Raw genomic sequence first — 25,205 nt, 5'->3', positions numbered from 1 at the left:
CTTGTTTAAGGGCTTTCTCCCACATCAACATCTTTATTTATAATGACTGGGGACCCTTGGTGGACTTGATCTTGTGTCGCGGGAACTTCATCTTGGTTTTGAGACTAGCTAGTGGGTGACCTTGGTTGGCTTTGCTTCCAATCTAGTTGGTGGGGAAGGGATGATTTAGGTTTCTGTCAGCACCTTCTAATCTTTTGATTTTCTGTTATAATTGATTGAAGTCATCTTTGGACAAGAGTTGCATCAACCTGTTTATTAGTTCAAGCGCCCTTTCAGGTTTTCACCTGAACTAGATAGAAGTGGCACCATAAGAATAGTTTTCATCGACTTCTTCTTTTTATTGAGGCTCTTTTACCCGTGACTTCGAGGTCACGTCCACCTTAGATTTCCGCTTTTACTCATGGTGCCCTTCAGGTTGTCACCATGCCCTGTTTTTTTTTTTTTTTTTTTTTTTTTTTTTTCAAGATACTCTTACTCATGGTTTCATGACCATGTCCACCTGTCATTTTTACTCATGGTGCCTTTGCGGGATTTCACCATGCCTAGTTCTTTTATTTTGACAATTTTACCCATAGCTTTGTGGCTATGTCCGCCTGAAGCTCTCACTTTTACTCATGACGATCCTCATCGGATGCTCATCGTGCATGACTTCTTTTCTTTTTAGAGAAACTTCCTTCCTTAATAAGGCATAGGGCAAAGAGATTATGTTTGGATAAGGTTCACTGGGGTAAAAGATACCATAGGTGAGACTTTTAATTTGGAAGTGAACCACCCTGAGGATTTTTTTGGTACTTTCAAGGTAATGTATGGTTCACTTTTTCTGGTTATGGGGTTCAGATGGTCTAGCAGCTTGCTGACGCATAAAACTCCACAGGGGATGAAAAATGTGTTTGGGAGGTAAAGAAATAGTTATCTCACTAGGGATAATGGTTTTGTAGGTAATAATGAACCATTGGAATGGCGATTTGTTGGCAGCAGTGGTCCACTGGGGAATGTGTACCGTCCAAGGTGATGAACGGCTAGGAAGAGCGGTTCATTGGGGATGTTGGTCTATTGGTGTTGATAGATCATTGGAATTGATAGCCCATTGAGAGTGGTGACTCAGTGGGGACGATGGACTATCATAGGTTTTGACTGCTTAAACGTGGTACTATTCATGGGATCTCATGGGGATTCGACGTGTAGAATCTGCTCCATGGGAATAATGGAGATTTAGCAATGAATCCCATGTGACTAAAGGTTTTAAGATGGGGTGATTGAGATTCCCATGGTTTTTATAAGTCATTGAAAGTTAAGTCCCTTGGGGATTAGTTCCTTAAAAAGATAAGAATTGTCTTTAAGGTCTTTCAAGGCTAATTGAGCTGATCCAGGGTTGTACTAGATTTAGGAAGCTCATGGCTTGAAATCAGAGGGTTTAGAAAGGGGGCTAATGAGCTCAAGGTTTTGGGGCTTTACTTCGGCCAAATATGTTACCCACTAAGGGGCTAGTTTGTGTGTAGGCAGTACAAAGAGCGTAGCTCATTTGTCCACCCAGTGTAATTGTGCGCAAGTGTGTGTGCTAAGCCCATGGTTAAACCAAGGGGTTGTGTGGGTCTACAAATGAATTCGTGTGTTTGAACGTATGAGAGTACAATCAACAATAGACTCAAGAGATAGGGGTTCAGGTTTAAGGGCGGACCTAGAACCCTTAACCAATGAGAGGGGGATGAATTTAGCAGGGCCGCATGTATGCGCGTGTGCAGGAGTTTTTGATGGCTCAAGAGAGGGATGGAAAATGCTTGGATGGTGATGCATGTATGTGCGTGCCCAGGAACTCGCATGAGGATTGAGAGAGAAGCATTTGTTTGGCGTGCCCTCTTGTTTGGCGGGAAGGTTTACATGAGATGGCTGGAAGAGATAAAAGAAGACATGATGACGGGGCTGTGCAATTTGCGTGGATCCGAACTCGAGAGGTTCGAAAGAGAACTGATGAGGCGATTTTGACGGGCCCTCGAACTGAGGACCCAAGCTTATTTGGATGAAAAACTCCAGGACAGCTGCACGATTTTGTTGACGCAGGATTTTAGTGGAGGAAGCCAGAGCGTCGCGTAACGGAGCCGCGAGCTGATGCGCATTTGAATAGACGCGCGTTCGTTGCTTATAGGAGGGGTGATGGGGCATTTTTACCCCATCTCAACAGTGAATTTTTACCACGGTCTCTTGACCACTGCCATTTTTCACCCGAGAGATAGCAAACCCAGTGGAATTCATCAAAGAATAGTATCTTGCGAAGCCATGTGAGAACAAGTTCTGCTACTCCTCAAGGTATGGCCCCCCTCTCTTTTCAATTTGTTTATTTGCCATACGTTTTTTCCACCATTGTTAACCTTCCATTCTTCTTTTCACCGTTTTACTGCACAACAAGTCTTTTTGTGCAATTTGTGATGCACTTGGAGTTCTTTCAAACACAATTGACTTGTTTGATGGTTCTTACTTCCCATTTTCACCAATTATTGATGAGCCTTGCCTCGCTTTGGCCATAAGCATAAAGTCAATTTTCACCATGAGCCTCTCGGTGAGGCTTGCCATGCTTGGGCAGACTTGTTCATGCTCGTGCACCAAATGCATTTTTGTTTGCGTACACGTCATGAACACTTAGCTGCGTCTTGTTTGAGTCTTGCTTGTGCATACGCTATGAAGTGTATCTTGTTTGAGCCTTGAGCGTGCATCCGCTGTGAAGTGTATCTTGTTTGAGCCTTGAGTATGCATATGTTGTGAACACCTAGATGAGGTGTTATTGGTGCGTACGCACTATGAGTAGCTTAGGTGCGCCTTGCTTGAACTCGTGTGTTCACGCGGTATGAGCACCGTGGTCAAGTTTGACCATGCTTGAGCTCGTGCTTGCTCGTGTACGCACTATGAACACCTAGGTGAGGTGTTTCAGCGCGTATGCGTGCTTGGGTGAGTTTGATAATGTTTGAACTTGTGCGTGTATGCACCATTTTTTGCGCGTATGCAGCATACGTGCTTTGCTGAGCTTGGTTGTGCTTGTGCGTGTACGCACCAGTATGCAGCATATGTGCTTTGCTGAGTCTTGGTTGTTGCTTGTGCGTATACGCACCATTTCCAGCACTTATACGTGATATGTACACCATGACCACGTTTGAACTTTGTGTGCGTATGCACCATTTTCAGCACGTATGCAACATACGTGCTTTGCTGAGCTTGGCTGTGCTTGTGCGTGTACGCACCATTTTCAGGGCGTATGCAGCATATATGCTTTGTTGAGTCTTGGCTGTTGCTTGTAGACGTACACACCATTTCAGCTTATATAAGTGCTATGTACACCATGACCACGTTTGAACTTTGTGCGTGTACGCAACATTTTCAGCACGTATACAAGCTATGTGCGCCATGACCACGCTTGAGCTTGTGCGTGCATGCACGTGCGTCTTCGATTGCACAGATACGCCAAGAACGACTAAGGCATTTCGGCGCGTATGCAACATGAACGTTTGAGTGGTTCAGCCATGAGAGAGCATGTGTGTGCCACCATTTGCGTGTGTGCATTATGAGCACTTAGGTACACCATTGTTTGCACGGACACATCAGGAATGCCTAGGTGAGGCATTTCAGCACTTGTACACACCAAGTGCTTCATCCTTCAACATAAATCTTTGAGCTCCTGCATATAAATTTTGCACACTGTCATTATATTTTACTCATTTGGTGATGGTTGGGCATCACGAACCATGTTCTGGCATTAAGAAGCACTTCTTATGCCACTTTTTGCATCACTTGCATGCTTGTCCCCTTTTGCCCCTTTTGCAGAGTGAAGCATCTTGTAAAGCTTTTAGGCACTGCCATGCATCTCTATGCACCGCACCTTTTCATGTGTCTTTCTTGTTTGTGCTTCTTTTCAGTGGAAATACTTGATGTAAACCAACTGCCTCGTGTTGGGGAGTTGTGAACCAGCTCTTATACTGATGCCTCCTTCACCAAGTCTACCACCCTCGGCATTCTCGAACTGACCCAGTCATTAGAATGGTCCTGAGCATCACTTATGTGGGGGAGGATGCTCGATTTAGCAAATACGAGGATGCTGATGGGGAACCTATAATTGAAGGGGATGGTATCCCCATTTATCACGCCCTTCACAAGAATTTTGATTCCAGTGAAAATCTTCCTACACTAAGGAAGAAAATGTTGGAGAAGCTTGACGTCAGTGAAGTCCTGGTTTCCCTCAGGTCAGGAGGCAGAAACCCTCTCTCGAACAACCGTGGAGGTCCGACGCGTGAGTTGCGCACGGGCCCTCCTTCTTGCGAATAGGTACCGACGGTGAAAGAGATTTTGCGACTGAAGCGCAGGTGCTCTTTATGCCGCTTGGGGCGTTTGGGGACACGCCCGGACGAATAGCCCTCTTAGAGCAATTACGAAGCCCTCTGGCTGCTTGCCAACAAGGTTTAGACCAGAGACCTCTTCAACCTATCTCCTCTCTCTGAACTATTGGAATGGGATCAAGTGTCCCTCCTCCTTGGTTGCCCACCCGAGGGGATTGACTGGCTGCTAGAGGGGATGTGAGGCAACCCGAGGGTCAAGGCTTGTGGATATACTCATGTCCATGGGCTTGCGGGTGGACGCGGACTGTCGCACGGCTAGGTTTGCATGTGAAAGTGAGAGAGAGAGAGGGAGAAGTGACGACTCAGCTTAAGAGAGAGGGAAGGTGACTCGCTTGGCCGGGATGTTCTCAAGACCATGCACTCAAGGGTATCTTCTCTCTCTCAAAGATTTCTCTCTCCGTCTCTCCTTTCCCATGGGGATCGGGAACTCACAAGGAGAAACAAGCTAATGAGACAAGCATAATCTAACCATCCTTTAGGGGTATTGAAACTGCAAAGAGAGTCTCTAAGATGTCCTTGTACAAGTGGGTTAAGCTTGCTTATATAGAGGATTCACTAAATAGGGGTCAACATTCAAAAGCCAAGTTTAATTACAATTTAAGAAATTAAAAGTAAATCCTGAAATTAGGAGCAAATGATCAAAATGTCCCTGAGATCTTTTACACGAATGATGAAATTGTCCCTGCATGCATGTTGCTCCGCCATAGTGAGACCTTGGAAGCTCATTCTGCAACTTGTGGCAATGGTTCAATTGTTTCAGCGGCATATCTTCAATGTCCTCTTGATTGTGATCATTTTGATGCCCTAAAATTGTGTTGCGGTGGTCTTTCCCGTCGGGGCCAAAGTTCGGCCACATTTGTGTACTTTTTTGCCAATGCTTTATCGAGCTCCGCTGTTCTAGCTCCTGGCTCTGTTTGTAAGTCAGAGGGGAGGTTGTCGCAGTCGTTTTGCACCAAGTTTGAGCTGATTTGGTCTTGATTTGTGCATTTTCCTAATTTGCGAGGTTGCCAAAAAAAGGGATTTCGACAACCGACAGGATTTACTTCTCTGGTGACCTAGGGACTTACATTCATCGGATCTTGGATTGAATGCAAGAGTTGTAACAGTGTGTAGCTCGTTGCGAGATGGTTGCATTGAACTCGCTCTCGCGATGATCCAAGGTCTGGATGTCGAGCTATGCTTCACGGAATCCAAAGCTTCTTCCCATTGAACCGTGGTTCTTCCTCTGGTTCTGCGAGCACCTTCTTCCTCGGAGCAGTGCGGTTCCCGGTCATGCCACAGTGTGTGTCGTAAGTCAAAATGATGGGGTTGGCGTGATCTAGAACATATTAAATTTTGAGCTCTCTCCATTTTCAGAGGAAGTCACCATGGGATGTTGTCATAGTCCCCATTTCCAGGGACTGCTTTAGTGAAGCAGCACCGAGCTAGTGTGAAACCCGCCAGTATGGGCATAAACCCCTTTGAGAAGGTCCGACTGAACCCAAATTTGCTCCTCGATGGTTTTTCGATGTTCTGAGTGCAATGGCAATGGTCTGATACAGTTCTGCAGCCGCTAGCATAGGGCTATAATTGAAGGGTCCTTCTTTGGTGCGATGGCACCACACCCAGGTCATACGGCCCCAGGCTTTATTTTTTAGCACAACATTAGTCTACGAGTGTCTAGTGAACCCACAAGACCCAATTGTCACCGGCTCTCTCCTTATTTGTGTGGGCTACAAAAGTACGTTAAAAATGACGTACAGCAACTTGCCCCAACGGATGTTGCGCTTCGAGAGAAGAAACATTCGATAAACTTTAACGTCGTAGATCCTCTGACAAATCCTTGCTAAGACATGTTTATTGTCTCTCAAATATATTTATTTTCTTGATCACTGGCATCAGTGTAGTCCTTGAGGGGTAGACTTTGTTGAGCTTTTCCCTTGCCTGGGAGGTGACCAAAGTGGCTTCTAGTGGTTCAGTGCCTTGTTGAGGGGCGTTCTCTGGGTTCCGTCAGAATCTATATTCTGGGAGATCGCGTTGATGGTCTGCCTTTGACAGTCTTACGACTTTTGTTTCAATGAGAACTCCTAATGTCCCAACCGGTGGGGGCCCTTTTTTTTAGCTTTATCCCATTCTGGCTGGGGAAGTCCTAGTGTTCCAGTTGGTGGGGGCCTTTAAGCAGGCTTTATCCTTATCCCAACAGAAACGCCAGGTTGTGGTGAGTAAGCAAGTTACCTCTTCGGTCCACATCCTACTGGTCTAGCTGGAGATCTCCCAAATTACCCGATCGTGCTACAGAGGGGGCTTCTGAGGCAGTCTCATTTTAGGTGACTTCACCCTGGATGTTGCAACTTGTTTTGAGAAGAGAAGAAGCAGCAGGTAGGGTACCTCTTAGGTCGAAATCATACTGGTCCAGTTGGGGATCTCCTGAATTACCCAGACGTGATAGGGAGGGGGCCTCTGAGGCGGTCTCATTTTAGGAGACTTCACCCTGGATACTGGAGTTTGTCTTGAGAAGAGAAAAAGGGGCAGGTAGGGTACCTCTTTGATCCACATCCCACTGGCAGTTGGGAACCTCCCGAATTACCAAAATGTGATAGAGAGGGGGCCGCTAAGGTGGTCTCATTTTAGGAGCCTTCACCCTGGATGCTGGAGTTTGTTTTGAGAAGAGAAGAAGGGGCAGGCAGGGTACCTCCCCTGTCCACATCCTACTGGTCCAATTGGGGATCTCCCGAATTACCTAGACGTGATAGAGAGGGGGCCTATGAGAAGGTCTCTTTTTAGGAGACTTCACCCTGGATGTTGGAGTTTGTCTTGAGAAGAGAAGAAGGGGCAGGCATGGTACCTCTTCGATCCACATCCTACTGGTCCAGTTGGGGATCTCTCAAATTTTCTAAACGTGATAGGGAGGGGGCCTCTGAGGCAGTCTTATTTTAGGAGACTTCACCTTGGATGTTGGAGTTTGTTTTGAGAAGAGAAAGTTGGCATTTTTGTGGCAGCACTAAGGCCCGGGATTGGGATTTTTCTTAGGACTCTTTTACTCATGGCTTCATGGCCATGCCCGCCTGTCATTTATACTCATGGTGCCCCGTACAGGTTTTCACCATGCCTCATTTTTTTGATTTGTGTGATTTTACCCATAGCCTTGTTGGCTATGTCCGCCTGAAGGTCTTTTTCTTTTACTCGCGATGGTTTCCATCGCTCCCAGCTTCTTAATAGGAGAGGGGGGGTCACTAATATAAGGAGCCTTGATAGTGAAGCCTGATTGGCATGGCTCTGTGTCGGGTTGTTGTAGCGACAGGTGGTCGAGGCAAGGCGTGACTGCACAGAACCGGGTGTTGCCCAGAAGAGGGTGGCATTATTGCGACCCCGACAGGGTGTGCCCGCGCAGGGTCGATGATGGTAGTATCTGCGGGAAGTGTGTTGCTGATGGCACCCACAGAGAGATGGAGTGTTGAAGGCACTCGCAGGGGGTAAAGTGGAAGGCACATGTGGGGGCTGAGGTGTAGGGCACCCCCCAGGGCCGGAGTGGAAGGTACCCGCGGGGGTTGGAGCGGAAGGCACCCACGGTAGGTAAAGTGGGAGGCACCCACCATGGGGTGAGTGGAAGGCACCCGCGTGGGGTTGAGTGGAAGGCACCCGCGAGGGGTGTGAAGTGGAAGGCACCCACGGGGGGTGAATTGGAGGCACCCGCAAGGGGTGAAGTGAGAAGCACCTGAGGGGGGTGAAGTGGAAGGCACTTGCGAGGGGTGGAGTGGAAGGCACCTGCGGGGGGTGAAGTATCTTTAAGAAGATGATGCACAGGTAACGAAGCATCTATAGTCTGACGTGAGGACAAAGAGAGAATGCCACCTGGGTGGTGGAGCCTGATGCAAGATCCGTTTGAGTGATGATGATGCCAGGCTGGCCATTTAGGGGGCGCTGGATTTAACTGTGATGCTTTGCAAGTAAGGCCTAGAAAGCGAAGCATGAGAGGGTTTCAAAATGTGGTCAACCCAGGCATCATTGTGATGACACATGGCCGGGTGGTTGGGCGGCGTGGTGCTCGGGAAGCATTGAGCTTTGATGAGCCTATGACCTTTATAATGAAGAGCATAGGCGGGAGAGCGTGAGGGCAGCTTTTCCCATGTTCTGGCAAATTTCCTTATTTGATACTCCTTGGGGTGGAGATAGCGCGAAGACTTTGTCTTCTTGGGAAAACGTTAGCCATGGATCCATGTCAATTGTAGGGGCTCACTGCCTGGTGCCGGCTTCTGGGGTGTGTTCGAGGATTAGACGTGCGGACGAAGGTGTTCGGACTTGTGGAGGTGACGATGGGTCCATGCTACAGGGCGGGCTTGTAACTCCCGGGCCCCTTTGTTTGTGCGGGTGCCATGGCGTGAGACCTGTGGGCGTGTGTAAGGCGCGGACGGCCATCCACCCTGAGTCCCATCATACCTTTTTAGGTATGATGGTAAGTTGTAGGGAGAGGGTGGCCGACCGGTTGCCTTTTCTTTGACGGTGCCCTCCGTCAAAAAGGAGGAGAAGGAAGAGGTGTTCCTTGGTTTTCTTCAAGCCTTGTTTGAAGAAATGGACGTGACCTCTTTGAAGGAACCAACACCGTGAGATGGCAGTGGAACTCTTGAAGGGAACAGATCCACTTCAGAACGGATGTACATTTCGTTGTGTTACAGATTTTGTTGTAACGACAAGCATGTAATCTTTTTGTTCATGAAATGAAATCCCCCTTTGAGTTGAATTCTCCTTCCTTTCCTTACGCTTATGTTTGATGGTTGGTTGGGATGCCCTTTGTGGGTTTTCATCCCAGCCCTTGGGGAATGAGTCATTGCTGATTTTTGCAAGACCCAAGATTTTTTTTTTTTTTTTTTTTTTTGACGACTAGGGAAGGTCTTGCATATGTGGGTGAGACAAGGAACAAGGTTCGCTTGCTCGCGGAGCGCAGTAGCACAAAAGTGTGCCCCCTGGGTGCTTTGAGTGGGCCCGTGATTTATACGGGTTGAGTGGGGAAAGATCACATGCCTGAGTGACGTTTGGACAGTAGTAGGTGTGCCATTTCTAATGAGCCACGTCATGCATGCAGAGCAGTAAATGCTAGATGAGGGAGGCAGCGTTGACGGCGTACGATGGTTCGATTACGTGTCCTTAGTGCTACCTTGGGACTGAGCGTAATCTTTCACACGTGTGGCACGCCACTTCGTGTTTTGTTCGTACATCCGTACTGCTGAGCGCATGGGATTTTGCTCATGAGACGCTTCGATTCATATGCTGACGGTGCTTCGTTGTCCCACCTCCGACTCTTCGCTTCGCATGCTGCTGATTCCCTCTTGATCAGAGGACAGGTTGCCCATTGACCCTCCCTTCTGGCTGCTGGTTTTTATAAAAGGAGGCGCAGTTGTTCTTCATTTTACCTAGGGCTTTTACCCTAAGTAAAAATAAAGGCTAGCATCCTTCGTGCTTTCTGCGCAGACCTCCTTTACGGCGTTCGCCTTCGTCCAAACAGTTCTTCAATCAAGGAACATGGCTGACACGAGCTCGACTCCTCCCCTAGGTAATGTTGCTTGGGTCCGGGTGCGTGGCTGGTGCATCATTTTCCTTTTCTCTCTTTTTGCCCTGCCTATGTCTCTTGTGCGACAGCCAAACGCATGAAGTCGAAAAGTTCACCAGCTTCATCCCTCCTCCTAGTAGCGTCGCTCGTACAGCCAGGTTTCGAAGTACTTTCATCAAAGACCAGGGCAGAGGGGCCCTTATTTGGCCGTTGTGTAGGCCTTCCTACATCTTTGTCCCTCATCGGTGCAGAGCCGACGCCCAACATTCAGCCTTCTACCTCTGCTTGCCCCGTTGCCTTGGCTCCCTCAGCTCAAATCCTAAATAGCCGACCATGGAGGGCATGGTTTGGGTGAGCCCCAGGGTACTGCGTGAGTGTCCCCTATCTGACCTCAGAAAGATCTTGAGGTCATCAAAGTTTGTGCAGTCGGTGTAGAGGCTGTGCACCCCATAGAGGGGATCTTTGACTGGCTGAACGAGTTACTGAGGGATCTCATGGTCTGGGGTTCATCAGCCATCCTCAATGGGACCACCACTCCGAGGGTCCTTGATGCGCGAATAGCCTCCCTACAAGAGAGGCTGGCAAAGAAGCTATCCTTCCTGTGGGAGTACGAGGAAGAGAGGGAGCGACTTACTGCTAGGGACATCCAATCAATCGAGGAGGAGAACTCTTCTGCCAACTAGCGGGTGTAGACGGTAAGATCGCCTCCTTACAGGGTCACACAGTTGATCTGAGGGCTCGTCGACATCAACATAGGGAGGCAATGACCTCGAGGTCTCGCAGATTGGCGCGCCTGAGTTTGGATATGGAGCAGCTCCTTAGCTCGTCTGAGTGAGTGATGAAGAACATTTATCTCTATGAGCAGCAGAAGCAGACAGCGTTGGAGGAGGCGCTGGCTCTGAGGGCGAAGATGCGTGAGGCGCTTGACTATTCTCTATAGTCCCCTTCCCGTCTCTCCTTTGTATGGCCCTTAGCAGCCCACTTAAATTATGTAACCTCTTTTGTATATGAATAAGACAGATGTTTTTCTTATTCTTCCGCATTCAATGCGTCAAGGTTTTTCTTCTTTTTTTTTTTTTGAAAGGATAGTTTTAGAGTCATACACCCATGACTAAAGTGAGGCTTGCTTAGAGTCCCACCCTTAGAACTGACGGTAATGCGTGCCTTCAGGGTTCCATACCTATGTAGGGTGAACCCTGAGCGATTCTTACGATGGTGCAATGACCTCCTTCGGCAAATAGGACTTTCCTTGGGACGAAGTCATGCAAGGTGGGGGAAGGGGGCAAGCCTCGACTAGATGTCAAGGAGATTTAGAGTTGCGAATTAACGTACTTAAGTTTTCCCGGTTGTGCCTTCCTGCCCTAGGTGAATGGGGCTCCGACGCTTGGAGCGTGGGTGTCTCGTATGCATGGAGAGTTGAATTTATCATTGCGCTTCTCGCCCTTCTGCAACTATGGTACGCTTCCCATGGCACCGAAATGCGGTCGGTGGGAGTCTCGGAGGTGCTGGTGATGGGGCTTCGAACTCGTCCCATCCTAGGTTGGGGATTGTGACACTTGTGGAGGGTCGTGCCCCGAAGAGGATGCTGACTGTCAATGAGGGCTATCCATCCATCCTGGATGTACCCTTGAAGGACATCTTGGAAACCCCAGCAGTGGGACTGGTCGTGACCGCTCCGCTAGTGGTACTGGCACCATGGTCCTTCGCTTTTGCCGGGGGCCCGCCCTTGTCTCTTGGGGGTGCAGGGCCCTATCATCTCGTGATGCACTAACACATCGAAGAGAGTGGGGAGTCAGCAGGGTGGAAGCTCGATGGCGAGGGCCTCGCCATCCGGCTCTTCCTGGAGTGTTACCATATGACAGACCTCAGGGGTTTCGAAGGCCTTCTTGAGGTCCTCCAAATTGATGTTCCCTTTCTGGATCAGGGCTTCTATGTAATCTTTCAGCTGGAAGCAATTCTCCACGGGGTGTCCCAGCATCTTGTGGAAGGCACAATAGTTGGGGTGGTCATCCCACTCCACGTGATCTAGCCGTTTGCTAAGAGGGAGGACCACCATGTCTTGCTCAATCAGCATTCTCAAGAGGGTTGGTACCCAAACCTTGTTCAAGTTGTACTGCTGATTGAGCCTCTGCTTGAACTCTCCAGTTTGTTGGTAGCTTTGTGGCAGAGCACCCTGCTGTAGTCTTGTTTTTGAGGCGGTTGTTGCTGCGTTGTCCCTTGAATTCACTGCACAAGCCCCGTGAGGGGTCCAACTTTAGCAAGGGTGCTGCCTTGGATTTTGACTGGGAGGTGGTGGTAACCGCCGCGCTGATCAGATTCTTTGACTGACCGGCATGGGGGTTAGTTATGCCACCCCGCGGTTGGCCTCCTCCTAATGTTTGGGTTGAGTCTCCGCCACGATGCTTCAGCAGGCTTTTGATTTTTGCTGCCTTGGTGATCATTTCGGAGAAGGTGGTAGGGTTGGAGGCCTCGATGTGTAAGGGGATCTCTCTCCTCATGTTTCTAACGCACTTTTGCACGGCCTCCGTCTCACTCGTGGGGTTGCTTTAGCACATAGCAAGGTCCCTCCACCTTTGAATGTATTGGCCCACCGATTCATTCGAGTTTTGAGCCATGGTGAGGAACTCTATGACCTGCACGTCCAGCTCCGCTTCGTAGAAGCATTTGTAGAAGAGTTGTTCCATCTCCGACCATGTATGGACCGAGTTGACCAAGGCGGGCATACCATTTGAAGGCAAGCTTGACTAGAGTATCCACAAATTGTTGGAGCAATAGCCTGGAGTCTGAGACTGACTCTTAGCAGGCAGACATGAAGTGGGCTATGTGTTGATGAGGCGAGCTCGTGCCGTCGAAGATCGACAATCTCCTTTTTGGGTAGCCGACGAGGGATGGAACCCGATCAATAGATGGTGGGTAGGGCTTTTGGTACGGGGCGTTGTCCCACGTCCCTGACACCCGCAGCTCCTAGATGCTTCTATTGATCATGCATTGCATGTCCTCCTACGTGAACATAGACAATGACACTTGAGGGGCTGTGTCAGGTTGGACCTCAAAAGAGGGAAGAGGATCCAGAGACCTCGACGCTGGAGCTGAAGGGGGAGGCTGAGGTCTTTCCTCCTACCCGAGTGGCGGCTCGGGGGTAGAGTTGGTCTCTTGATGGGAGGAGAGCGTTGGCAACGCAACCCTTGAGCCCTTTGAGTCTGTCTAGGATGTTGTTCATGACACTCTCAAAGAGAAGCGTGGGGTTTTTGGGCTCCCCTCTGTCCTGGCTCACTTCCATGACCTCAACGAGCAGGTCTGAGTCAAGCAACTTGATGGGAGGAGCAACCCTAGTCCTCTTTGTGCTCTGATCAGGGACCCCGAAGAGTAGGGGCTGAACCTGCCACATATGGGTTCAGGCTTGTTTTAGGGCCCGGGTGCACACAGGTGCTGGGCGGCCTTGAGGTCAGGCCGTTATCAAGCTTGGTGCTTGAAGGCCTTGGGGCTGTCAACTCTTGACGACCTTAGGGCCGAGGGTTCGGCAAAGAAGGGTCGTCCTCCAGCACCTCGACGACATTGGAGTAGATGACATCATCGTCTTCAGGATCGTCAATGTCCCGCAGTGGGTGGAACTAATTTTGGTCAGGCAGGTCTTCTGCAAAAGAAGACATCACTTTTCGTTGAAGGAGGGTAACCTCCATTTCCCTTGCTTGCTTGAGCCACAGGTTTCGGTAGATCTTCCCCCAGAATTAAAAGCGGATCAATTCCCCTTCTCGACAGGACCGTTCGATTGATGCGTGTGTCGTGTTAATGAGCTCGACAAAGTGAAATACTCAGAGATAAGGAATTTCGCAGACGATGATGGTGAAGCTGGAGGGATGGAGTGGCCAATAGTCACAAGTGGCATCCTCTCCTCGCGCACCTTGCGTCGAGGGCAGACTTGTGGGCGCCCGGAGCAAGAGGTGGAGGGGATGGTGCTCGAAGGGAACTTCTTCGAGTACCACGCGGTAGGTAGCATGGGGGCAGTGGGCGGAATGATGAACGTCGATGCTTCATCATAGCCAACAGTCTTCTTGGACCTGCATGTGTGTGTGCGATCCAAAGTGGTGTTTGGGGTGGCCACGGGGCTAACCCACTGTGGGGGGCGGAGTACGGGTGGAACTCGCCCATTTAATTAATGAGTTCGTCGGCCACTCTGCATGCATGTGCAATTTTTTATAGGGCTCACGATTATTTCAAGACTCATGTGCCTGTCGAGGATCAACCCTTGGGCTGCCCCGAGTCGCAGGATTGACATGCATGGTGCGGGTGGCTTTGAATCCACCAGCGCTATGCTCGAGTTGGAAGCGACCTAAAGCGGTTTGGGAGACCAGGGAAGATTGTTGCCTGCCCCAATTCATTACAATAATGGTTCAACCACTAAGAGCATTATAGGTGCAAGTGCGAGCGATTGAATAGCCACGCTGGCCGGCATAAAGGCCGTCAGCTGGCAGTGTGTGCGTGGGGTTGTCAGTGTTGGCAACACCCTCATGTGGTGTGGGCGGGGTCGCCTTTCGACTTCCCACGAGGATGGTGGCCTTGTTGGGCCAAACCAAGTGGGGAGGAACAACGGCACGCGAGCCACCCAGAGGTATGTGACTGGCGGAGCTCCCGCCAGAGACAGGGTGCTTGCACGAGGGGGTGACCGTGCACCAGATGATGGGGAGCGAGGGGCTTGAGGGCCCATGCCCCAAACTTTCCCGAGCAAGACCAGGATGGCAGGGCCAGTGAGGTCGCATAAGTAACATGCGGGGGAGACAGAACCTAATGATCCTCTCACACTGAGTGATGGTGCAGGTAAGGGGATGTAAAAATCCCCAACCCGGATGAAGGAGGGACAAAAGGATCCCATAGCAATAGTAGAGAAAGCAGAAAGAGTGGTTGGTACCTAAAGATGGCTCGAGCTAATGATAGGGTGACGAGTCCCCAGTGGAATCGCTAGTTGATGTCGTGGGGTCCTGGTTTCCCTCGGATCAGAAAGCGGAAACCCTCTCTCGAACAACCGTGGAGGTCCGACGCGTGAGTTGAGCACGGGCCCTCCTTCTTACGGATAGGTGCCGACGGTGAGAGAGACTTTGTGACTGGAGCACGGGCGCTCTTTACGCCGCTTAAGGGGTTCAAGGACATGCACGGGCGGATATCCCTCTTAGAGCAATTATGAAGGCCTCCGGCTGCTTGCTAGCACGGTTTGGACAGAGGCCCTCTTCAGGCTCTCAACCTCTCTCTCCTCTCTTTGAACTATTGGAATGGGATCCGAGTGTCCCTCCTCCATGGTTTCCCTCCCGAGGGGACTGGCTGGTCACTAGAGGGGAAGTGAGGAAACCCAAGGGTCAAGGCCCGTGGATTTACTCACGTCAGTGGGATTGTGGGTGGAAGCGGACTATCGCATGGATAGGTTCACACGCAAAGGTGAGAGTGAGAGAGAGAGAGGGAGAAGGGGTGACTCAGCTCAGGAGAGAGGGCAGGTGACCCGTGCGGTCGGGATGTCTGCAAGACCGTGTACTCAAGGGTATCTTCTCTCTCTCAAAGATTTCTCTCTCTTTCTCTCCTCTCCCACAGGGATTGAGAACTCACAAGGAGCAACAAGCTAATGAGACAAGCGTAATCTAAGCAGCCTTTAGGGGTATTGAAACTTCAAAGAGAGTCTCTGAGAGGTCCTTGTACAAGTGGGTTAAGCTTGCTTATATAGAGAATACACTAAACATGGGGGAACGCTCAAAAGCCAAGCGTAATTATAGTTTAAGAAATTAAAAGTAAATCCTGAAAGTAGGTGCAAATGATCAAAATGTCCCTGAGATCTTTTGCACGAATGATGAAACCATCCCTGCATGCAGGTTGCTCCACCATGGCGAGACCTTGGAAGCTCGTTCTACAACTTGTGGCAATGGTTCAGCTGTTTCAACAATATATCTTTGATGTCCTCTCGATTGTGAGCATTTTGATGCCCTTAAATCATGTTGTGGTGGCCTTTCCTGTCGGGGTAAAAGTTTGGCCAGATTTGTGAACTTTGTTTGCCTATGCCTCTTCGAGCTGCGTTGTTCTGGCTCGTAGCTCTGTTTGCAAGTCAAAGGGGAGGTCGTCACAGTCGTTTTGCACCAAGTTTGAGCTGATTTAGTCTTGGTTTATGCATTTTCCTAATTTGGGAGGTTGTCAAAAAAAGGGATTGCGACAAACGACAAGATTTACTTCTTTGGTGACCTGGGGACTTTCATCCATCGGACCTTGGATTGAATGCAAAAGTTGTACCAAAGTGTAGCTCTTCACGAGGTGGTTGCAATGAACTCGCTCTCGCGATGATCCAAGATCTCAATGTTGAGCTACGCTTCTCAAATCTTAAGCTTCTTCCCTTTGAACGCAGGTTCTTCCTCTGGTTCTGCGAGCACCTTCTTCCTCGGAGCAGTGCGGTTCCCGATCACGCCACAGTGTGTGTCGTAGGTCAAAATGACGGGGCTGACGAGATCAAGAACATATTAACTTTTGAGCTCTCTCCATTTTCAGAGGAAGGCATCGTGGGCTGATAAAGCTACTGTCAGAAGACGTTATCGCAATCCCCATTTCCAGGGACTGGTTTGGTGAAGCTACACCGTGCCAGTGTGAAACCCGCTAGTTACGAGACTGCATGGGCGCATTGGGAAGGTCCAACTGAGCCCAAATTTGGTCCTCGGGGGTTTTTCGAAGTTCTGAGTGCAATGGCGGTAGTCTGGTATAGTTCTGCAGCCGCTAGGATAGGGCTACAGTTGAAGGGTCCTTCTTTGGTGCGATGGCACCACACTCAGGTCACACGACCCCAAGATTTATTTTTTGACACAACATTAGTCTGCGAGGGTCTGGTGAACCCAGAGGGCCAAGCTATCGTCGGCTCTCTCCTTATTTGTGTGGGCTTCCAAAATACATCAAAAATGATGTACAACAAATCTAAGACTCCATTGGGCCTCTAGTGGGCTCCGCTTTGAGGGAGAGCATCAATACATGTGTGGCTACAACACTTGGACTTTTGACGTCCTTGACTTACATGCTAAGGTCTTGGAGGCATGTGGATTAGCTGTAGCATGCCAATGCTCGATCGACTATTACGACCGATGTCCCAACACTATCAATGCCTTGTTGGAGACATGCAATTACAAGACCAATAGCTAACATTTCGATGGGGGTGAAGCAGGAATCACCCTTTTGGACATGTACTTCATCGGTGGACTGCCTATGTTGGGAGGCATGTACGAAGAATTCATACCCATCAATGAAGTGATTCTTGGAGACCTGTCGATCAATGGTGAATTGCCCCCTCCCAATCTCCATGAGTGGTTTGAGATTTACCAACTCTTGCACTCGGAGACCAAGCTAATGTCTAAAAGGGTGCACTTTGGCGCTTAGAGGGATTACTTCCATGGAAATTGCCAGAACAAAGGGGAAACGAGTTCCGGAACCATCTAAGATAAATAACAAAGGGCAGAAGCAATCAAGGATTCCAAGAGGCACGTCATCCCACTTAGAAGACCTGAGAGGGACCATGTATACTTGGCCGCTTACTTGACCCTCTTCTTGTGCAAGTTCGATTTATTGAGGTCAAGAAACAAAATTATCCAGCCAGGCTGATTCTTTGTGGCCTGTAGGCTAGCTCAAGGGTGTGAATATGTCATAGCTTAACCAGTTCTTTGTAACATCTATTACGGCTTGGGGGCAATTTCGCGTGGTAAGGATCCCTCAAGAGATAATAAGAGTGAATCCTTTGTTGGCGAGGTCTTGCTTGATGATTTTTCAATTAGTTTTCTGGTCCATTACGTCTTCAGCTGGCTTTCTACCTATTTCCCCAAGAAGGAAACCGAACCTTACACCACTGAGGCATATGAAATAAATGGGAGTCTTGCAAGGTAGTCTTGCGCTCATATGTTGAGGATTGCAGGAATGAAGGAAATCTTCAGATGGCCAGGAGAAGCTCATAAGTTCTTGATCGATGTCTCTTTCTTCTCTTGTGGGAGACCGTTTCTCGTGGGCGGTCCCACTGATCAAGTCTGTGTAGACACTTTTGGTGAGACGTGACGTTTCTGGCAGCTGTACCACTGAAACCAAGGAGGCTATGTATCTCCAAAGTGTGAGGCATTGTATTCTGCCTTACAGGGGAGTTAGGGATAGGAAATTGGAAGGCTACTTCCCTTACAGGTTTGCACGCCAACACGGCTTGAACCAAGGGTGCAATTTCACTGTGCTTTTCGAGAAGAAGTACGGGAAAATAGGAATGCAACAAGACCATGAGGCTCTTGGGGTCAGTCGTGAGTGCTGGACCAACCTTAGCATGAGGATGACCTGGGAGACCTATCTTGGTCTTACAAGTTAGAGAAAATTCATAATCCCCCACTATAGTCATGTGGGGCAATCAACAAAAGGCTACTGGCGGTGGTGGAATGTCACCAACCGCTCGTATTGGTGCTTGGACCACCCATGGAAGGCTGTAAACAGTGCTAAACGTGATAACAGGGTGGGAAAATACTTCGTTCCTCCATCATTCCTTAAATTTTGTGAACTGGATTACCCCTATCAGTGGAGAGAACTTGCCAGACCTCAGTTCTTGAGCATGGACCTTACCGGCATGGAGTACCTTTCACATAAAGGTCAAACAAGGTCCTTGTTCAATGACTTTTGTTCCATCTTTGAGTGGGTCAAGGGGCGTGCAGTCCCTGGTTATGAAGGCCGTCTAGTTCAAGATTTGAATTCTTTGATAAGAAGCGGGCCTCACTCTGCCCCCGCTGCTAGGCCTCACCATGGTAAGAAAGCTCAAGATGTCCCTCAAGTCGTCCCAAAAAAAGGGGCGAAGAAGAAAGGGGATAAAAGAAAGAAAGTTGCAACAAGTTTTGAACCTAACGCGGTTACAGACCCTTTAGTCACAAAGAAAGGGACTCGTGTGAGTAAGAGGGCTGCATCAAGCCCAAGTGCACCTCCCTTTTCTTCTCCCTCTGTGAGAAAAGAGACTGATGGCCTCCCCGGCCTGAGAAACATGCAAGGAATCATGCCTCTCCAAGCCCTATTTTTCCATTAGCAGTGGCGACCCCTGCTCAAGAAGTCATCGTTGAAACTGTTGCGATCCAAACGAGTGCACCTGATCGTGGATCAGAGAACATTCCCCCTCCTTTAGTAGAGATAGAGGTATCTCCTACTGAAAATATTACTTAGGGTGTTTCAATGCCATCCCCTGCTCGTTCTTCTTTGAGTCAGGGAGACTACCTCTGCACCAATACTGAGGAGGGAGATATTCTCAATGCCAAAGCTCTTGAAGGAGCTCCAGATGATGAGGTAGTCATCCTTGAAGCCCCTACCCCGGTCACCTCTGAAGAAGAGTCTCAGCCTACTGCCTCTTTCGGTACTGGATTGGAACTTATAATAGTTGCAACTTTAGAGGCATCTCCTTTGATACTTTTAGCTGAAGGGGTTTCATCTGAGCCCATCGCCCTTCCCAGTGAGCCTTTAGCTATTATGCCTCAGGAACTAGCTGCCATTGTTGAAGTTCCTCTACTTGTTTCAGTAGACTCCTCTTTTTCCACCTCCTTGACCTCAATTAGGAAAGCCTCACTTATAAGAAACTTGTTGCAATCAAGTCTCCAAGGAGTGAAGGAGTGCTCCCTCCCCAATCTGGCAGTCGAGATAAGCCTAGTCAAGGACTGTGCGGCTACCCTCAGGCTATTTCATTATGATAAGGAGACCTTTGAGAAATTCGAAGGCCTTCTAAAGGATCTTGAGCAGTGGGGAATCAAGGCCTTGTAATGCGAATCTGAAATACATACAGCATATAAGATTCATCTGGCTTCTACAGAGGAGATGTCGGCCCAGCATCAAAGTCTCATGAAGAGTTGTGAAGAAGAGAAGGCCATCCTCCTTTCCAGCCAAGCTCATCTCAAGAAAGAAGATGAAATGTTCTCTATAAAAATTTATCACAACCTCGCCCACGACCACCGTACCTTACACGGCGATGGGTGATCGAGCACGGGTTTATGATCCAATGTAACGTTTATCACTCAGGTAGGAGTAGACTCAATGCCTTTATTTTAGGTAATCGAGAAAACCACCGAAAATAACTAGAACAAAAACTCAACTAGCAGAAGAGTAAGGAAAAACTCCACACACCAAAATTCATAATATAAAACTCTTCAAAAATATTACATTCAGTTCGGGGCACCTAGGCACAATATTACACATACCCACCATGAACAAAATAAAATCAGGGCCAAACAGCCCAAACATAAACAAGGTCTAAGCACCTTCTTCAAGAACACTTGCTTCGTCTTCCAGCCGTCAAACATGAATTTCCAGCCCTACACTTGTCGCAATCAATCTATAAGGAGAGGAGAAATAATGGGATGAGTTATACAACCCAATTAGATGGTCTAGTGTCATGCATATGTGGTGGTTCTATCCATGTGTGAAAATAGTACATTTCATCAATATAAAGTCATAATTTAGCACACATGCATGTTGGGTCAAGGCAGCGAATATGAACATTTCATTTAAACGACAGTTACCTTTGAATTGGTGTGATCATAAGCATTCGGTCAGTGAAATCATTAATCATCCAATCATTGTAATACTAAACATTCTATATACAAGAAATCAATTCTTATCCACTCACTCCCTAAATCACCTACTCCCACAGTAGAGGCCCTATTCCTTAGGCTAAGCTAATCCTATTGCTTAAGACCTCAACCATCGTACAGGAGGGAGGGTAATGACAAGTGGGTTAATCTACTTCGTAATGCCCTCAACACACAGACACAGTCCCCAGCGCGCATTGAGGATTCGATAGGCCCTTACCTTGCAAGGCATCACTCATTTCATTTCATAAATCTAGGGTGCGACCCTCTATCCTCTCCCTTAACCCATTCCTATCATTATGCAAATTAGGGGAAATGTCAGCATCTCTTTCCTTACTACCGATGAGTGTCTCACTACCGATGAGTGTCCCACTGCATACTGGTCAATGTCAACATAAGCATTGGTCATTAATCACAGTATCGCAATAATGTCCACTATCGGTGAGTGTCCCACCGCATAGTGGCCAATTCATTATAGTATCATAATAATATCTACTATCGGTGAGTGTCCCACCACGTAGTGGCCAATACAATGCCTCATAATGGATGAATCACATTCTCATAAATCAAGGTCTCATACAGATGAATCAGATTTCATCATAACATCATAGCATTAAGTAAAATACATTCCTTTCATAAGCTTTCACAGGGCATTAACACATAAGCCCTCTCAGTAGTATTTGGCATTCATTATGAATTCATTTCATCACTATCGCCCTCGTTGCCCCTCTTTCTCACAAAGTGCAGTTTACACGGTATCATTCACATATCTTTATGGAATTCTCATGGAATTTATCATATGGAATTCATATTAATCATATATCAAGATAACTTAGTGCCGCATGGTCGTAAAATGATGCAGTGACAAGTAACAGTGACATGCCCCTCTTGCGAGGGTGTAGCTCCGGATTTAGGGGGAGTTTCAGGATGCCTTAAAGATGAAACTTTGAGCTAATACACAAACCTTTAAAAATATAGTAATTTGAAAGAATTTGGGGGCCATTTATGGGTCAATAGCTCAGTACAAGGTGAGCATTAGTTGCTGGAAATCTTCCCTGCAACAATGTGCAGTGACATACTAGCGTATTTCGGGTCATAATTCAAAATCCGTGAGAAATTTCAAAAACCTCAAAACATGCAACTTTGATTACATTCATAAACCTTTCCAATGGTGGAAGTTTTTATTTGGACACTGTTTTCGAGGTCAAAAGCGTTGCCCAAGGAGGACCACCGCTGCTGGAATTAGCAGTGACTGTGAGCAGTGTCAGGCCTCGATATTTTAGGCCATATATTTCCTTCCAGGTGAAATTTCATCATGACATAAAAAGTAGACTTAAAGTAAACATACATTCCTTTCATTTGAGATAGGTTTGGTCCCATTTGGATGCCCTTTGGCCATCAAACACGTTGATGCAAAAACAGTCACAGTTCTGAAAATTCATATGCTCAAGTTAACATGCTTTTAAATAACACTTAATATTTCCTAGTCAAGCTACACTTTGGGCTTGGAACCTTGTTCGTGATAAGGATTCTCACAGTGAGCAATCTGATCAGTTTCCATAAATAAAAAGATCATATATGTGGTAAAAATAGTCATTGCATTGAGAAGCACAAAAACTGAAATTTCAACCTCATGTTAACCCATTCATTCTTCACATTTTCATTCTATCATCTTACCCATTCTAAATAATTGTTTTTTACATAAAATATGGATGCATAGAAACTAAACGCACTTACCTTGACTTCTCACGGTATCTCAAATCCTCACTCACGACGTCCACCTTAAGCTCCACCTGTGGGCTATCTTTAAGGGGCAACAATGAACTCCTTACAAGGAGAGAGGGATTAGAATGAAGAAAACTGGTTGTCAAAGGGCTTTAAAACTCACGGTTGGTGGGATTCACTATGGCTAATGCAATCACTCATTGCTCGGATACGTACGGAGTGGCGTTGACATATACGGAGGCTGTACGTTTGACCAAGACACTCCCGGCGGCTCTTTCTTGCTCCCCTTTTTCAGTCGACGCTGAGAGACAGCCGGCGCTTGGCCTTGAATTCACAAACGGCGATGGGTTCTCTTACAAAGCCGGTGCTGCGTCTTCTTTTTACACAGTCGACGCTGCGTTTTCCTCGTAACGGGCGCTACATTTTCCTCTTACTCAGCCAGCGCTATGCTTTCCTCTTACTCAGCAGGTGCTACACTTTCCTCTTACTCAGTTGACGCTATGCTGTCCTCTTACTCAGCCGGTGCTACATTTTCCTCTTACTCAACCGGTGCTACGTTTTTCTCTTACTCAGCCGGTGCTACACTTTCCTCTTACTCAGTCGGTACTATGTTTTCCTCTTACTCAGTCAGCACTGCATTTTCCTCTCACTCAGCCAGTGCTATGCTTTCCTCTTACTCATCCGGCACTACGTTTTCCTCTTATTCAGCCATGCTAGGCTTTCCTCTTACTCATTCCTCTTACTCAATCAGCACTATGTTTTCCTCTTACTTAGTCGGCGCTATGTTTTCCTCTTACTCAACTGGCACTACACTTTCCTCTTACTTAGCCAGCACTATGTTTTCCTTTTACCTTCTCTTTTTTGCTCCTTCGTCACTGATGGCGTTAAGCTCCACGCATGGCAATGCCTCAAACATCAATACGCCCGCAAATGATATGCTCTCGGCAATACGCTAGACGGCGATACGCTCGCGACGACGCTTCTTACACTTTCGCGCATGGCGATACTCCTTTTTCGCACCCAGCATTACCAATCCTTTACCCTTGCACGCGGTGTTAGCTTTTGCTACACGTACGGAACTAGGCCAAGTCACCCAGACAGCGTTAATCCTCGCCCTTAGCGTTGAGCAAGTGCTTCTGTTTTTCTTGACTTCCTTTTCTCTCTCCACTGTCGCGAGTGGTCCGGTTTAATTGAATTGTGGCCCTTCAATCATCCCCACCTTAAAAGGGATTTTGTCCTCAAAATCATATCAACATTAACTAAAAATATGGGGGTATTTCTCTCTAATCTCATCCTCTCGTTCCCATGTCGATTCTTTCCTTGAATGATACTGTCATTATACCTGGACCAGAGGAATTTCTTTATTGCATAAAACTTGTACTCTCCTGTCTAATATCCCAATTAGTCATTCAACATAGGTCAAATCTTCTATGAGTGAGATTGGTTCATGCTCTAAGACATGGGACGGGTCAGGTAGATATTTCCTCAGCAGTGATATATGGAAGGAATTGTGGACGCTGGTCAGTTCAGGTGGCAGAGCAAGTCAATAAGCCATGCTTTCAATTCTTTCCAGGACTTCAAAAGGCCCAATGAATCGTGGGCTCAATTTCCCCTTTTTACCAAATCTCATAACACCCTTGGTTAGTGATATTTCAGGAAGACTCGATCCCCAACTTCAAACTCGAGGTTTCTCTGGCAATTATTAGTGTAGCTCTTTTGCTGACTTTGGGCTGTCTTGAGCTGCTCTCTAATTAAGGCAATCTTCTCGGAAGTCATCTAAACTATTTTGGGCCCTAATAATCTTCTTTCGCCCACGTCACCCCAACAGATGGGCGACCTACACTTTCTTCCATACAGGGCCTCATAAGGTGCCATCTGAATACTGGCTTGGAAACTGTTGTTGTAGGAAAATTTGATCAGAGATAGATGGTCTTCCCAGCTCCCCTTAAAGTCAGTGACACATGCCCTCAACATGTCCTCCAAGGCCTGAATGGTTCTTTCTGACTGTTTATTTGTTTGGGGGTGGAAGGCAGTGCTAAAAGTAAATCTGGTTCTCAAAGCTGACTGCACACTTGCCCAAAATCTGGAGCTGAATCTAGTGTCCCTATTTGACACAATGTTGATGAGCACTCCATGCAATCTCACAATTTCCCTTATGTACAACTGGGCTAGCTCGTCTAGAGCATAGGTCATGCAAACCGGTAAGAAGTGAGCAACTTTGGTTAGTCAGTCCATCACTACCCAGATACTATCATGCCCTGCACTTGATCTTGATAATCCAAAAACAAAGTCCATCGTGATGTGTTCCCATTTCCACTCTGGTATGGGCAGGGACCATAGCAGTCCAGCAAGTTTCTGATGCTCTACCTTCACTTGTCGGCACGTCAAACACTTAGCGATAAATTGTGCCACATCTCGCTTCATTTTGTTCCACCAGAAGGTTCAAATCTTGGTACATCTTTGTACTCCCTGAGTGTATCGTGTAACGGGAGTGGTGTGCTTCCTCTAAGACAGCCCTTTTTATTTTCTCGTCATTGGAACACACACTCGGCCTTTAAACCATAACAAGTCATCATTGCTCATAGAGAAATCTCCTTTTCCTTCCATGTTCAGTTCTTTAAGGATTTTTATCAGTTGAGGATCTCCTTTTTGGGCCGCTCGAATTTGTTAAAGGAGTTAGGGTTCCATCCTTAAACATGACATCATTCCTTCCCCCTCGCTATGGGGTTGAGATGGGTGCCACTCCACCATATCCTCTAACAGCTTCATTTTTCAAACTATTAAATGTGCCACATAGACCACAGCTTTTCAACTTAAGGCGTCGGCTACTACATTAGTCTTGCCCGGTTGGTAATCAATTGTACAATCATAATCATTCAATAAGTCCATCCATCATCTTTGCCTCATGTTCAGCTCTTTCTGAGAAAATAGGTACTTGAGGCTCTTGTGGTCCGTGAACACCTTAAACTGCTGCGAGCTCCA

The 25,205-nt window shown here is 47.6% G+C and overlaps 1 long non-coding RNA gene across 2 annotated transcripts in view; it reads left to right on the top strand.

The window, feature by feature from the left end:
* Positions 1 to 221: 221 nt before the first annotated feature.
* LOC148779064 (uncharacterized) overlaps positions 222 to 25,205 on the top strand; it is a 43,316-nt gene continuing 18,332 nt past the window's right edge. For both annotated transcript variants that reach the window (XR_016047236.1, XR_016047235.1), the window contains exon 1: positions 222 to 2,304. This is a non-coding gene — a long non-coding RNA (uncharacterized LOC148779064). The remainder of the gene's footprint in view (positions 2,305 to 25,205) is intronic.

The sequence above is a fragment of the Amborella trichopoda genome, chromosome 13 (assembly GCF_054954075.1).
Source record: "Amborella trichopoda isolate Santa Cruz 75 chromosome 13, AtrichopodaSantaCruz75HAP2 v2.0, whole genome shotgun sequence".
Taxonomy (NCBI): domain Eukaryota; kingdom Viridiplantae; phylum Streptophyta; class Magnoliopsida; order Amborellales; family Amborellaceae; genus Amborella; species Amborella trichopoda.
The sequence above is the reverse complement of the archived record's forward strand: the minus strand, read 5'-3'. Positions and strand labels throughout refer to the sequence as shown.